This window comes from Neofelis nebulosa, chromosome 7, assembly GCF_028018385.1.
Source record: "Neofelis nebulosa isolate mNeoNeb1 chromosome 7, mNeoNeb1.pri, whole genome shotgun sequence".
Classification (NCBI taxonomy): Eukaryota; Metazoa; Chordata; class Mammalia; order Carnivora; family Felidae; genus Neofelis; species Neofelis nebulosa.
In genome coordinates this window covers 36550918-36566844 of record NC_080788.1, presented here as the reverse complement: position 1 = coordinate 36566844, position 15927 = coordinate 36550918, and the positions used below count along the sequence as shown (strand labels likewise).

The window sequence follows — 15927 nt, the reverse complement described above, 5'->3', positions numbered from 1 at the left end:
TGTCGCCCGGGGTTGTCCTGTGCTCGCTCAAGTCCTGTAGTCAGCCAAGGCTGGGCCCCGTGGGAGGGCATGTGCTGGGGAGGACAGCAGGGCGTGCCGGCCACAGAGGCCTCCCTGGGGACAGGCTGCACCACTTAGAGCTCGGCAGGGTCCCATCCAAGCTCACTTTGGGTCCCTCCTCAGGAGCGCGGGAGACAGCCTGGGGCAGGGACAGGTTGTGGGGGACGTTGTCTGGGTCACAACTACATCTGGGCTGTTGGGCCTGACGCTGGGGCCAGAGGCGATGGCCAGAGAGCCCACACTGAACAGCTCTGGCCGCGTGCTATCGCCTGGAACCTTCCTCTCCAGTCTGGGCTCTCAAGATGCCCCGGCTGGGGTGGATTAGCAACGAAGATAACGACATCCAGAGCAAAGGGGCGCGGAGTGCAATTCCTTTTCTACATGTTGATCTCTTTTGCTGCGATGGGACCGGGAGCAGGGTCGTCTGAGCAACTGTGTCGGCATGGGGTCCTGACCACCACAGCCATCGGCTTGGGCCCCAGGAGGTAGCATCTTAGGAGGCAGGGAGGCTCCTGGGTGCCTAGACGCGGAGAAAGAAGGAAGTGTGTTTATCGTCGGGGAGCAGGGACACGGGCAGGCAGAGGTGGGCAGCTGCTGTGTATTTAAGCAGCTGCAGAAAGGCAGCAAGCTTTTGTTTTGTTTTTTTCTTTCCAGAAGCGGACACACACTTCTCCATGCCCCACACCACTTGGCCTCCCTGCCACCTGCTTCCCTCCTTCCTCGCGCCTCTGTTCTTTAGATAGAGTTGAAAGAAGGTATTCGAGAAACCTGCCACACATATTCCTTCCCAAAGGCCTTCCTTACAAAGCCACCCTGTTTGTGGGGTCGCATGGGGAAATGGGGTCTGTATTTGGAGCACCTGGGGAGAGAGTCCTGGGGCATGGCTCACCCCAGTCAGAGCCTCCCTGTTGCCTGATCCTGGCTGTCCCCTTCGCGGCTCCCCGCAGGTGTATTTCTCTTCCTGCTGGGGAGGCCACGCGTGTGCCATGAGCGGCTGTGACTGGTGACAAGAAGCCTCAGGGGCAGCCCTGGGGTTGGGGAGGGCGGCTCTGGGTCCTGCAGTGGGCCCCAGCCGGAGGCTCTCCCTCTCACTCTTGCATCTTGAGAGCCTGTGTCAGGTTTCATTTGAAGAGAGGCTTTTGCTGTTCCAAGACAAGGTTGTAAGGTTCCCCAACCCCCCCCTTCCCCCCCCCCCCGGCCAGCACCCCCCAGGTAGTCTCAAAGGCCCCGCCTCTTGAGCTGCCAATCACATCCTTCCTCTTTGACAGAGGAGAGTAACCGAAAGAACATCAGTGGCAGTGGAATCGAAGGACTTGGCTTTGAACCCTGACTCAGCAGCTTAGTGGCTGCAAGACCTCGGGCCAGGGACTTAGCCTCGCTGAGCTCTGGTTTCCTCGTCTGTATAATGGGCCTGATGATACTTTCTTCAGAGGTGACAGGAAGGTGTGGGAAATGTTGGAATAGTGATGAGGCCCCCTTTGGAACTTGTTTACAGTACAGATTTCAGAGGGGCCTGGCTGGCTCAGTGGGTAGAGCGCGTGACTCTTGATCTCAGGGTCGTGAGTTCGAGCCCCATGTTGGGCATGGAGCCTACTTAAAAAACGCCGCTTTCTTGGTATCACTACCAGAGTTTCCGATACAGTTGGTCTGGGGTGGAGCCCAGGAAGCTGCATTTTTAGATCGGTGGGCAGGTGATCGTGATGTACAGTGTGTATGTGATCCCGGTGTCCTGGGGCCTCACCATGTACCTGGGAGGGCACCACTTTGCACACACGCACTCTTCCCTCCAGCTTCTCGGGCAGGGCTACCGGCTAAGTTTCCCTGAGTACTTCTGAGACTCCCCCCATCACCACGTCGTGCCTGCCCAGTTCTTTCTGTCCTGCCCCGTTCCCCACCCATCCGTGCCCTTCTCTCCCAAGGCTGCTCAAGTGGTCCTCCCAGTCTGTGACGAGGGCACTGTCCCCAGACGTGTCCAAAAGTGCCCATGACGCGGTGTCAGATGGGGGGTAGGTCCAGAGCAGAGAATCAGCCCCCCAGACTGCCTGAAACGCTACAAAGTGCCTTATACTAAAACCTCCTCAAGGCCTCCAGCCAGCACCCTTACCGGAGCGGAAAACAGTCCCAGGGCTGGGCAGGGGACGGATGCCAGCCCTTCTGTGCCGGATGCTGAGGTCCGGACGCGGCAGACGTGGCTCTCCCCTCTTTCCCCCCTTTTGTACTCTTTTGTGCGGAGTACAAGCCCCAAAGTGCTGGCGGACTGGCGGGTAGCTCCGGGCAGGCTCCGGAGGCTGCTCCGTGGGCCGGTCTTTGCTCTTTCCTCCGCTCCATTCTTTGCCACTGGTGGTGCTGCCCGGGGATGCTTGAGGCTCCGACCTTCAGTACACCTCCTCGTGGCCACCACCCCTATGAGATCACACCCCCACAGTCATCCTGGGTTTGGTACCTGATCAGTCGTCCTCCTCCCAAAGGCCTGCCACCATCGCAGGGGACATCGGGGGCCTCGTGAATGACACTGCTGTCACCCACGCGTCATATGCATCCCACACCTTTCAGATCCGATGGCCGTCGCTGCCACTCCCTGCTAGTGCCATGCCCTCAGTTCCGCCCTGTTAGGGATTCCTGGCTCTGGATGATCGTCAGTGCCATTTGGGGAGCTTTAAAAACGAGATTCTCAGGTCCCAGAGATTCTAGAAATGAGACCCAGGAACCGGATTTGGCTTTCTGATGATCAGCCAGGGTGGGGACTCCTGGGACTTGTCATCCTCTCTTGAGGTTCCCTTTGGAATTCAACCCGACAGCAGCACCCCCCCCCCCCGGCAACTCCACCACAACTGGTCACCTCCAGGCACCCCCCCCCCCCCCCTGTACCTGAGTTTCCTCCTCAAGTCACGGAGGCTTCCAATCCTCTCTTTTCCTCCTGTCCACCGGTGTCCTCCTGTCCAGGCAGCAGGAGCCACACTTTGACACTTGTGCCCATACCCCTGTCTCTTGTCCCTGTTGCCTCCCACTACTCCTGTCTGATAAAACCAGAGGTCTGCCTTCTTCACCCCGGACATGAGGTTGTCCCCGACACCGCCTGGCGTCACTGCCACGTGCCCATGCAGGAAATCCACACTCCCGGCAGGAAATCCACACTCCCGGCAGTCCACGGGGCACCTGGCCATCCTCTCGTGAGCTGGCGGCCCCGTCTCCCATCCCCTCCACAACCATTTCAAGCTTCCCCTGTTTCCTCCGCCCCCCTTCTCAGCACCCATCACCTGTGCACCTGCTAAACGCTGAGCAAGACAGACAGGGCCCCTGCCTCCCCGAGGCGCGCAGCCTAACCTGGGAAACAGACAAGCAACCATCGCCAGGGCTCCTGAAGAAGGCCAAGTGCAATGCCCGGCCTCCTGCCCCACAGGGAAAACGGGGCCCTTAAGTGGCCCCTGCACCGTCTGCACACCTGCGGTCCCCACAACCACCTGGTCTCTGCCCCTGTGCTTGAGGGTTGGGCGTCCCCTGTGCTCCGCCCCCCCCCCTGCCCTGGACATTGGGACCAGCTCCCACACATTCAACCTCTTTTCTCTGTTGCCTCATCCCTTCCGGCTCCATTGCTTCCCTTTTATCATCAGTAATAGCATTAACTGTTCGCTGGGCTTCATGCAAGTAGGTCTTATTGACAGGATTGCTCACAAAGAACCAGCCGTAAAATAAAATGGCCTTTTGAAGGTGGGCGATGGCATGTCAGAGGGCAGAGAAACCGGGGACTGGGCGGGGCGCTTGCCAGGAGTTCTCTGTTTAGTCCTCCCGAGGACTTCCTGGGACAGGTGTTAATCACCCCATTTTGCCTTGGAAGAAGGCAAAGGTGGTTTGCCTGAGGTTTGCTTGTCAGAACGGATTCTGTGTGTTCTAAGTACAAAGGGTGTTAATTCAGAGAATTAGCACCTTCACAGCTGCTGGAAGGGTAGAGAGTGAGTGAAGGTCACGAAGTCATTGCTGAAGGTCACCCTGCAGGCTCCAGAATGGGTGGTTCCCTGAAACTCCCCTGGAAGCTGTGCGGAACCTCCTAGAAGGCTCATGGCTGTGAGCAGCGGCTGCAAATCTCCCATCTGCCGGGAGGGTCTGCTTCCAACTGCCTCTGGAGGAGAATGGACTCTTTCCTTAGCCTTCCAGATATCTCGTGAGTGTCTCCCGGGCAGAATCTAGCCTGGGACCCTGTGCAGAAGAGGAGCCTGAGAACCCCAGTTCCTGGACGAGTCTGTAGGACAGCAAGGTGGCAGGATGCCAAGGTGGACCGACAGACCAGTCCAGCATGGCTGTTGCTGGGCAAAGCTGGGGTCTGAACTCAGGTCTGCAGACCTTCCAACCCTCCGCTCCATTTCCCAAACCACACTGACTCTCATCACACTTCCTTATAAGGGACTTTTGTCCTTCCTGCCCCTGGCACTCTCTAGAATTGTCGGAAACCCCTTCAAGCATCAGTGGCCGTGGAGGGGACGAACTACAGACTACACATTTTAGGCACCTCCCTTCTGAAATGATACTTCTTGCTTTAGAATTAAATGCTTGGGGTGTCAGTTTCCATCCTGTGGTCTTTTTTGAATGTTTTATTTATTTTTGGAAGAGAGTGCTTGAGCGGGGGAGGGGCAGAGAGAGAGAGAGGGAGACAGAGGACCTGAATTGGGCTCGGCACTGAGAGCAGTGAGCGCAGTGCGGGGCTCAGACTCACAAACCTGGAGATCATGACCTGAGCTGAAGTCAGACGCTTAACTGACTGAGCCACCCAGGCGCCCCGATGACTAGACTTCTTTAGGCCTAGTGTGGCCTTAAGTAAGGTTCATTATGTAGGAATGGAGCTAAAGAGACAGTTATGTCCCTTCCACGACAGTTTTCCGCGGTCCTCATCATCTTTTTTCTGAGTAGCTTTGGCTGGCGGGACTGGGGACACCTTGTTGACAAGGAGCAGTGCCCTGGTCTGGGTGGGGCTTCTTCAGAGAGTCTGAATCCACAGTTTTGTTCTATCTTCCTTCCCTAGTTCCTGCTAGTATTTGTGCGTGTGTGTGTGTGTGTGTGTGTGTGTGTGTGTGTATTCATTTAAGTGAGAGAGACAACACTGGGTCCTAAATTTTTCTCAGCAAATTGCAAATATTATGAGATGTATTAACACTCTGGGCCAAGACAAATGTAATTTTGGATTATTAAATCCACATGACAAATGAGTGCCTATTAATTTTTATTTATCTTGACTGAATTAACAGGAACTAGCAATGGAAAAGAAAAATAATTGTCTTTCTGCTTCTTTGTAGAGAACAGCGGATTTAGAGAGAGCCCTAAGAAACAGCAGCATAAAATCATAAAATGCTGGAACTTAGAGAAACCTTTCTTTGCCCCCATTTAACAAACACATATGGATTATCTCTGAGGTCTTGGGGATTCAAAAGCACACAAGAAACTGTTCCTGTCTTCAAGGGCTCCGAGTCTGGTAGGGGCACCGACACATCCCCACTCCCCTGCAACAGTGGGAACTTGGTCAAGGAATAAAGGTTGTAAGAGGTTAGAGTGGGGTCTCATGAACTCTTTTGAGATGGAGAGACAGCCAGGGAAGGCTTTCTGGAGGAAGTTATACCTGAGTTGGGTTTTGTTGTATGAATAGGAGTTTGGTCAAAAAAAAAAAGAGTTAGGGAAAGGCATTCCTGTCAGAAAGAAGGACAAGGGGGGAGCCTGGGTGGCTCCGTCGGTTAAGCGTCCGACTTCGGCTCAGGTCATGATCTCGCCGTTCGTGGGTTCGAGCCCCGCGTCAGGCTCTGTGCTGACAGCTCAGAGCCTGGAGCCTGCTTCGGATTCTGTGTCTCCCTTTCTCTCTCTCTCTCTCCCCCCCTCTCCTGCTCACGCTCTGTCTCTGTCTCTCAAAAATAAATAAATGTTAAGAAAATTAAAAGAAAAAGACAGAAGAACAAGGGCTTCTGAAACCAGCAGCCAGCAGTCTGAAGGAATAGAGCGAAGGGAGGGGAGGCGGGAGAGAGACCTCTTTGGTGGTGCCGTGGAGGAAGCAAGCCCGGAAGCAGGAGACCCACATGAGGAGTCTGTAGCAGACGGGGGACAGAAGCCAAGCAGGGATGTGCGAAAGGAGAAGAGTTGATGGATTGTATTCTTTCTTTTCGCTGCGGTAACCCCTGGCCACAGATTTAGTGGCTTCACGCGACACAAATTTATCTTACAGTTCTGGAGGCCAGAAGTCCAAAATCCGCTTCACTGGGCTTACATCAGGGTACTGGCAGGACTGCCTCCTTCCGGAGGCCCCAGGGACAATCTGTTTCCAGGCTGCCTTTTCTAGCTTCGAGAGGCTGCCTCGGTCCTTGGCTCGTGGCCCCTTCCTCCATCTTTAATACACATCGCACCAGTCTCTGCTTCTATCATTACTTCTCCTTCTGTCTGGCTCTGAGCCTCCTCCATCCCTCTTATAAGGATGGTCGTGGAAGTCCAAGCCTCCCCCCTGCCGTCCCCCCCGGCCCTGGGTAATCCAGGATACTCTCCCAACTCAAGGCCATTAACTTAATCACATCTGCAAATTCCCTTTACCGTAGAAGTTACCACTCCCCAGTTCCAGGGACTGGGATGTGAACCTATCTGGAAGGCTGGTATTCAGGCCACCACACGGATGCCGGGGGCCCTGGGCAACACAGCCAGCCCAATCCAGGGACTGACGAGGGGGTGATGGGGAGGAAGGAGTGTTGGGATAGCCCCCCTGGGCAACAAGGGGATGGTGGGGCTACCAGCTGAGAAAGGGAAAGGAAGAAGAGCCGGTTTGGAGAGCAGTGCGGGACGTGGCGGTGAACAGTGAGCTCTATTTTGAACACATCAAATGTGAGATGTCCGGTGGCCCACCATTTCTGGACCTTGGGGGAGAGGTCTGGGCGAGAAAGAAGTCTGAGCCACTAAGGTGTAGTTGCTAATTAAAATTAGGGGCATGGATAAAATAACTTGGGGAGAGTATATGAAAAGATCCTTGAATTTTACGGTACATCGGAATCACCTGGGGATAAACAAGGAATATTTTAGTATAAGTATGTCTCAAATATGGTGCACCTCTGTGCGTCTGACTTTTGTCTACCAGCCTTACCTTGGGCGCTGGTTAAAAGGCACATCTGTGGGCTCCATTTCCAGAGAGGCTCGTTCGTAGGTCTGGGGGCAAAGCCTGGGACTCGGGGTTTCGCGCAGTCAGACCCGTAGCATATGCTGCAAGGTGGGGGCGAGGTCAGTGCCCCAGCGTCCCAGCCTCAGGGAGCTCTGTAGGCTCAGTTCCTCAGAGGGGACCCCGACGGGTGGCTCTCAGTTGCCCACAGTGGGGACCTCTCAGTAAGTGCACAGGGACAGCTTTTCCCCGCCAGCCCTCGCCCCACCCTCACTTCCTGGGGTCACCTGCCAGTTATACTGTATGTACCCAGGTCCTTGTTCACACCCTGCTTCTTGGGGGGACCCAAACCGACACTTTGGAGATGGCTGTTCCCACGGAACACGGGGAATGAGCTGACGGCAATGCGGGAGCAGGGAATGTTGTCCCCAGTGAAGCCCAGAGGCTCCCTGATGTGCCTTTCCACACTGGTTGCATCCGTTCGAGGTCTTCTGTCATGACCCTGGTTCCCTGAGTCCCTTCTGCGGAACCACCTTCTGGGGCCCTTGACCCCTGGTGAGCCAGTTCCCTGGGGTCCGCACTCCCGCCTGGCCAACACGCTAATGGGTGCCTGTGGCTCCCCTCCTCCCCTCCCCCACAGTTTGTGCCTTTGAGAGCAGGCCTTCGATGTCTCAGAGGAGGAAGGAGTAGGCTCTATTGAGCGCTGCCCTCTGTCCAGCTCTGCCATCACATTTAATTTTCATATCCGCGCCCTTACTCCCATCTTTCGGATGAGAAAACCGAGGCCCGGGAGAATTCAGTAACCTGCAGTGTTCCCCAGCTCGGGACGTGGTGGGGCCGGCCCTCGGATGTGGGTCTGCTGACCGTCTAGGCTCACTCAGGCCCTCGACAGGTATTTGAAGATAGTGCCCACGCCCAGCCACGCCTTTCCTTGCCCTGGTCGGGACCGTGATCCAGTTACCCAATTTTCTTTAGATAACTCTTCAAGGGCTGTGGCTCTTCGACCTCCCACCCCTCGGGGGACATTCTCGGTCTTCGTTCCTAGTGAATGTGGCCCCCAGGGCTGGAACCTTTCCAAATGAAGCCCGAGCCTTGTGCCCGTTACCTCTGCTGGCCTGAACCTCACGCCTGTGTCTCCGGTCCCGGGATCGCGTTCGCTTCCGAAGCGGTCACAGCTCTGTGTGGGCTCACGTGAAGCTCTGGGGCCACCTAAAGCCCCTGGGCCCTGTTCCCACGGGCTGCGGCCAGATCAAGACGCTCTTGGCGCGGTTAATCGTTCCGAACCCCAGGGCAGGCCTGGACATCTGTAACGACTGTGGTCTTCGCGATTTGGGCTGATATTACAGCAGTGGGGATTGATTTCTTTACATCGCCGTTGTGAATTGGCAATCGACAGATTCAGATGTGTGTCTCAGATATCGGAGCAGATTGCTAGTTCCTTGAGGGCAGAGGATATGCTTTACTGCCCACAGGGCCCGGCACGAAGGTTTGCAGGCAGTAAGTGCTCCACGAGGATTCCTCGGCCCGACTGAGAGTCTGAGTTTCCATCGCTGCTTCTCTTAGCCCCAGCTCTAGCTGTGGTCGACGCCCCCTGGCCACAGCGCCACCAGCAGCTGGCTCTGGTGCCCAGAACGCCCCCTATTTGAACCACTCCCATAGACCGGCTTCCTAGCGGCGTCACAAGCGACCAAGCAAGTAGGGGGGAGGGAAGAGATCTGGCCCCGGAGCCAAGAGATCCGGGTCTGAAGCCCAACCCCAGCGCGTGATCACGTGCCGCTTCCCCACCTGTACAACGGGGCGCTACAAATAGATAGTATGTGCTGAGCCTGTGCCATAAACCATGTGCTAAAAACCCCAGTGCATTAAGGATCGTTAATATCACCATGTTTTAGATTAAAAAAAAAAAAAAAAACAACAACAACCAAACAAACAGATTCAGAATGGTGAAGAAATTTGCTCAGGATCACGGGGGTGGAGAGTGGCAACGGAGACCACAGTCTGTCCCGCCCCCAGCCGTTAGGCGTGATACATCTATCACTTCAGAGATTATCGTGAGAGTGGATGAAAACTCAGGGGAGCCTGGCTGGCTCCGTCGATCAAGCGCCCGACTCTTGGTGTCGGCTCAGGTCGTGATCTCCACGGTTCAATGAGTTCGAGCCCCGCGTCGGGCTCCGCGCTGACAGCGTGGAGCCTGCTGGGGATTCTCTTTCTCTCCCTCTCTCTCTGCCTCTCCCCTGCTCATGCCTCTCTGTCAAAATAAATAACCTAAAATAAAAAAGAGTGGCTGAACGCTCAGAGCTAAAGTACCACTTACCATGCCTGGCACGTGAGTTTGTTGGGAGGTGTTCAATCAGGGCCGGTTCTCTCCCCTTGCTGCTTCTCCCCGCTCACTTCCCCTGCGCTAGGACAGGAAGAACGTTCTGCCAGTTGGGACCCCTGGTAGCAATGTCTGCTCTTGGCAGAGGAAGACAGAGCTTAGCTGACAGGTGGCTGGGTTTGACCTCTTGTCTTGATTCGGGGAAGAAAGAGGGCACCACGGGAGACTTGGCTGGGAGCCCTTGGACCTTGGGGCAAAGGATTCACTCATGCACGGGGCTGTTGACCTCTCTCTCTCTCCCTTGGGTCCCACACACAATCCATCACCAAACTGTGTTGACTCTGCCCGAAATACCCCCGCATCCATCCGTTTCTGTCCATCTTCGTTGCCACCCCCTGTTCCTGCATTTCTTCCATGGACCTTGGCATTGGCCAAACAACCAGGAGTGTGGCATTTCCTGACCCTCTTGTCCATCCACACAGCACTCGGCGGCGTCTTTCTGATGCGGTGTGATCGTGTCCCAGTTCAGTTCGGGACTCCCCAGGGCCCGTCCATCCGCATAAGAAAAGATCCAGAGATACCTTCAGAAGTCCCTTAGCTACACTTGCCCACAACTTCTCAGGGGCCATCAAAGCCTCCCCCGGGCCTTTGCACATGCTTCCCCCCTGCCGCCCACTGCTTGGGAAAGCTTTTCCCACCTTCTCTGTCTAGCTAATTTTTTCTCCTCTTTGCAGTCTTAGCTTGTACATTTCCTCCTCTTGACAACTGTCCTTGACACCCTCATTCTTCCACCCTCACCCCCCCTTGATGGGATGAGTTCACTTATCCCACGTTGCCAGAACCCCCGCCTCTTGTCTCAGCTCTTGGGCCTAGACGTGAGCCACCCACCGCAGCCTTTCTGGAGTCTTCCAAGTACTAGGCCCTCGGCTAGAAACCTGAGGGCAGAGGTAAGTGTGCCAGGTTCCTAGGCCTGGATGAGCTCACCACGAGAAGGAGGCAGGTCCAGGCCAGATGGGACAGTGTGGGGCCAAGGTAAGCCCAGGTGCTCTGGGAAGGAGCAGGGTGGGGTGGGTAGGCAGGTAACCCAGCCTGACGGGACAAGGGAGGGCTTCCTGGAGGAAGTGCTGAACTAGAGTTTTAAGGTCTCAGGAGGCATTCTGAGGCCAAAAAGGGAAGGAGGGAAGTGAATGCCCAGCTAGAGTCCGGGATGCGCAAAGCAGGCTGGGACCTGCAGGAGGGCTGAGCCAAGACTGGTGTGACCTTGCAGACAGCAGCCATGCTGGGTGAGCAGAAAGGGGGACCCATGGGGGCCCCCCCGGTTTCTACAAGAGCACTATTGGGATGGAGTTTTCACCGAAACACACAGGAAGACTAGGTTTGGGGGCACAGTGGCGTGCAGAGGATTGATCAGGAGCCTGTTCGATTGGGGAATTTGGTGCATGTTACTGTGTGAAGATCCCTTGGTGGGAAGGGCACCGGAGGTGGGGAGAACGGCGCGGATAAAGGCCAAGAGGCCAGAGTGAATGGGGCAGAGGCAGGTGGGACAAAGAGGACACTTGGCTGGGGCTTGGGAAAGGGGAGAGGGGAGCTAGAGATAAAGCCAGAAGATCAGAGGGAGGAGGTGCCCGAGGGGACATATCAGAGAATCTGGTCACCAGCCAGGCCCTTGTGTAGGGCTTCTCACATCACTTTTTACCTCCCCGGCAATCCGGCACCAGCCCATTTCACAGATGAGAACGTGGAGGCCCTCAGGCACATAGCACCAGCCAGAGCCTGCTTGTTCAGCACACATGTGTGAAAGGGCGGACTGACTGGCCGAATGAATGAGTGAATGAGTGAATGAGTGAATGAGTTCGAGCCCAAGCATGGCTGGCCCATCCCTCTAAACCAGGAGGCCGCCCACGTGCTTCCCACTTCTGGAATCTTCCCTACCTGCTCCTGGGGCAGCTCCATACCAACTTCGCCCGCTGCCTTTTTGAAGATGCTGTTTGCTTTTCCTGCCTCGGGTTTTATCATTTTCTCCGAGAAAACATTTGTCTTCCCATCACCTGAATTATGCCTCTCGGGTCCAGTGAGGAGGCCTTGGAGAAGAATTTGTCCTGTTTTTTTTTTTTTGTTTGCTGTACTGGGAGAACAAATAGCCTTGTTTGACTTACCTGCGTCTTCCCAGTAGGTGGACCCCTTGGAGCAAACACAGTGAGGACCTGCCTTCTGCCCCTTGGGCGTGGAGTTGACTGAGGAGCTTTTAAACCGAAAGGGCCTCCAGCCAGGCCGGGGTGGGCCAGACCAGCCTCTCTGCTTTACCTCAAAGCATGCTGGGCCCGGCACCTTCTAGAGTCCAGGGAACATTCTGTCTTCCTCCCATAGCAGCCCAGCCCTGTAATGCTTAAATGGCTTGATCCAAGAGGGAGACTTCAAAATGAAAGGGTTCTGGAGAATGACGGGTGGGGTGAGGTGAGGGGCTGTGACCAGGAAGAAACTTGACTTTGTTGTCTGCGAGGGGCCCGGGTTTGGAGCCGCGCGGGGCCGGTTCACCGTCTGTTATGGGCCGGCTGTGTGTGTGTGTGTTACTGGGGGCCGAGCTGGTACCTGACGCTGCAAATAAATGTTTAGTGAACGCTTCCTAGCTCCCAGCCCCGTCTCAGGTGTTAGGGACGCCTCGGTGAACAAAAGAGGTATTAGACTCTGCCCTTTGGAATTTACATCTCCGTGAGAGACAGACAGACGTAATACACGGGAAGAACATGTAGCAAGTTAGAAAGGGGAATGGGGAGAAACGAGCAGGATGAGGGTAACAGGGAAGGTGTTGCAGGTGAGGACACAGGAGAGATGGCAGTCGCGGTGGGCCTCGTGGAGAGGCCGCTATCTGAGTAGACATCAAGGAAGGGAGGGGCTTCGTTCCGGGCACGTCTGGTTCCAGCACCCCGGTGCAAGGCTACACCCCCTCTTTCCCGGCTGCGTGAGAGCAGAGAGCTGAGCACATAACAGTGTTGCGTTGGCTTCTTTCCACCTTCTTCCTTTCAGGGTCTCTTTGGGCGTTCACGCGCCGGGAGGGCAGACACGAGGGTGGGGGTCCCGGCAGGGCAGCGTTGCTGGAGCAGGGCGTGGGCCTCGAGGGGTGACCCTGGGGGGCAGATGGTCCGCAAGATGGCCATGACTGACCTTGAGGATGGAGTTGACTCTGGTTGGGGAGGGCAGTTACCCTGGAAGGATGGGTCTAGGGAGACAAGCTCAGCTCATGGAGCGATGGCCACTGTGCTCCCTAAACTGGCCCTGAGGACAAATGAATGAGCCATTTCCTGAGGGTCGGCGAGCAGCCCGGTGCTTCAGGTTGCCTCCCCGTCCATGCCATTCCCACAATGCATTGTGTCCACTGCCTCTGAGGTAGGCAGGAGTATCTCCGTCTCCCAGCCAGGGACGCAGGCTCAAAGGTTGAAAAGCTTATGTGTCTCTGACTGGCTGGGATATAGCTCTGGATCTGTCTGATTCCACAGACCAATGTCTACATCGCAGTCATGATCAAACTTCCCCAGCTGCACGACCACTAACAGCATCACCGTCACCACCACCATCATCAACTCCATCACCACCAGCAGCAATGTCAACATCGCCGTTGACATCCACCAGTGTCACCATCAACCACGTCTGCAACACCCTTTGGGACCCTGTGATCACAGGCAGTAGGGTCACGGTCTGACAGGTGTCTAGGCTTTGGGTAAGTCAGGTTACCTCTCTCCGCTTCAGCGTCCTCGTCTACAAAGTGGAGATAAACGTATCTACCTCCGAAGGTTCTGGTTCCTCCACGCCACTGACAGTACTCTTTTCCGGATCATCGATGGTGACCTCTGTAACTGTCCCTTGGTACTCGCTTCCCCCAGGAGCATCAGAGGTATTTGGCCACTTCCTCTGCCTTGGTTCCTTCTGGTTTTTGTGACGCTCACTTTCTGGGTTTCACAGATTCCCCCCTCCTTTGCTGGCTCTGTCTCTTTTACTGGACATCTAAATGTTAGAGTGTTCCAGAGCTTGGAGATAACTGCCTCTTTTCTTTATCCATGCAACCACCGTGCCTCCCTTGGAACACGGCAATCACCCGGACATCACCAGGGGATGGTCAGGGAAGTGGGCCTCGAGGAAGGACCTTTCTAGCCACGTTTGGTGCTAAAAACAATCTCGTCAAGGAGGAGATATAGGGCCCATCCTTAACAGAAGTTTTTGCAGGAGTTTGAGTGGTCTCTGTCCTTGAATCTGCCGCCCTTTAACCTTTCTGTTGCTTACTGGGTCTGCACTGTCTCGGGTGATCAGAACCCCTGGACTCCTTCCACCCGCTGAGATGTCAGTGACAGAGAACCTTCTAGAGAGTGACCCTCACCACCTGGGGCGGGGGGTTCTATTTAGCAAAGAACTAAGCAGAGAGCTAAAGAGAGATCTCCAGTTGGTGGCTGGGGATATTCACAGGATGCTTTCCTGGAAACCAAAATAGCACCCCTTTGGGGGCTACTGTTTCTGCCCCCACATTGGGCCCATCCTGAAACAGATGGTCCCCCGTTGGGCTGTTCTTGCACACACGAGCAGAGGTATTCTTTTAGGTCCTCTTGGCCTCGGGAGCATTTTGAATCAGATGCCAGGAGAAGCAGATTGCCAACCCCTTATTCTGGGGGTTGTGGGCGGACGGCTTTGAGAGGAGATCTCTTCCAAGAATGTGTTTTCTCTTACATCTTCAGGATGCGGTGCATTTCACTCTCTGCTCTTTTGAGGCTGGCAGGAATGTGAGATTGCTTCGGGGGTATCGCCCGCACTGCCTGCCCCTCCCCCACTCCTGCTAGGAGAAGTAGGGGGTGGGTGAGTCACACTTGGCCTCACCCTCTGTGCCCCTCCCGCAGGGCTGCCCCACCGGTGACACTACAGTCTGCTCCCCACAGCTAGATTAGCGTTCCTAAAATGGCTTTGTGCGATTGGGCCATTCCCCTGCTCCAGAACCATCCGAAGTCTCTCATTGCCCCTAGAAATAAAGCCCCAGGCTTCAGTCTCACCTGCAAGATCCCTGCAACTGAGGCTTCATTGGCTTTTCCAACCGTGACCCTCGTTCCGGTTCCTTCTTTACCAAATTCTTCCCTCCAGACAGACAGACATCATGGCGGCCTCCTCACCACTCTCTTGGCTCAAAGGCCTTCTCCCACCCTCTCGTTGCCTATCTAAACTTCTTGTCCTTCCAGACAGGCTTCAGCCCAACCTTGCAAACCTTGCCTCTTCCCTGGGAGGTCTTCCCGATCCTTCTCCTCATTCACCCCAAGCCCTATAGGACCACCTGTTCATTCTTCCATGACCGACCACCCACGATGTCCCCCACTGAGGAGGGTTTGTTGACAAAGGACCGCTTGCTGAGGTGTTGTCTGGGAGTAGTAGAACCACGAGGGATAACACAGTCACCGTAGGGCTGTTCCCACCCTGGGGCCTGGAGAAACAAGGGGAAGAGACGGTAAGAAAATCTGCGAGGAGAGAGTCTGAAGAGAAGACCCAGGCACTGTGACCTTCCACGGGGAAGCAGAGTGAGGGAGCAGAGCAGAGAGGAGTCTGGAAGGGCAGAGGAAGGGGAAAGACGTGACACCGCATACCTTAGATTTCCAGTGTGTAAACGGTGAGAATTTCAAGTCACAAGTAGAAAGGGTCTTAGGATCAAGCCGTTCAACTTGATGTCACGGATAGGAAGACAAAAGCCCCAAGCAGCTTCGTGCTGGTCTGAGGCCACACAGCAAGGTAGTTTCAGAGGTGAGACCGGGGCACGTGCGAACCCATCGTTCATCAGCAAATGGGTTCTTTGGAACAGACCACCTGAGACTTTATTCCACAGTGAGAATGAGCTGAAGGCCTATTGACCATGCTTGTCCCCTAATGGGGGTCAGTTTGCAAGGGGTAGTTGACAGTCCTCCAGGGAAGGGATTCATCCTGAAGGGAAAGGCTGCTACCAGTGCGTTAACCCGAGTGTCAAGTGAATAGAAGTTCAGAACACAGCGTGGTGAGGGTTTTTCGAGCCTGTTCCTCACCTGGCTCCCTGGACAAGCGCTTGAGTCCCACAGAAAACAGTGTGTGTGTGTGTGTGTGTGTGTGCGCGCGCGTGCGGACGCACACACGCTATCGGAGGGGGTTCTGTAGCAGAATCTGAAAGAGCCCTTTTAATAAACTCGGAAACACACCGGATTCCAGGCGACACCACTGTGGGACCCCTATAACAGACTGTGACACAGAAAACCGGAGAAGGGTCTGCCCTCGCCCCACCTCAGACCTCACCTTGTCTCTACGCTCTTTCACTCAATTTCCCTCTGCTCTTTGATGACAAATTAAGGCAATCGTACAGCATGTTATAGTTTTGAGACCTTTCTGTTTCTTACTCTGAATCTCACAGCAAGCCCGTGACAGAGCCAGGCTCCAAATATCAGATGGG

General features: G+C 55.2%; 1 non-coding gene across 1 annotated transcript; it reads left to right on the top strand.

The window, feature by feature from the left end:
* Nucleotides 1–1571: 1571 nt before the first annotated feature.
* Nucleotides 1572–1644, top strand: TRNAK-CUU (transfer RNA lysine (anticodon CUU)). The gene has a single exon. It is a non-coding gene; the product is annotated as a tRNA-Lys (tRNA).
* Nucleotides 1645–15927: the final 14283 nt, after the last annotated feature.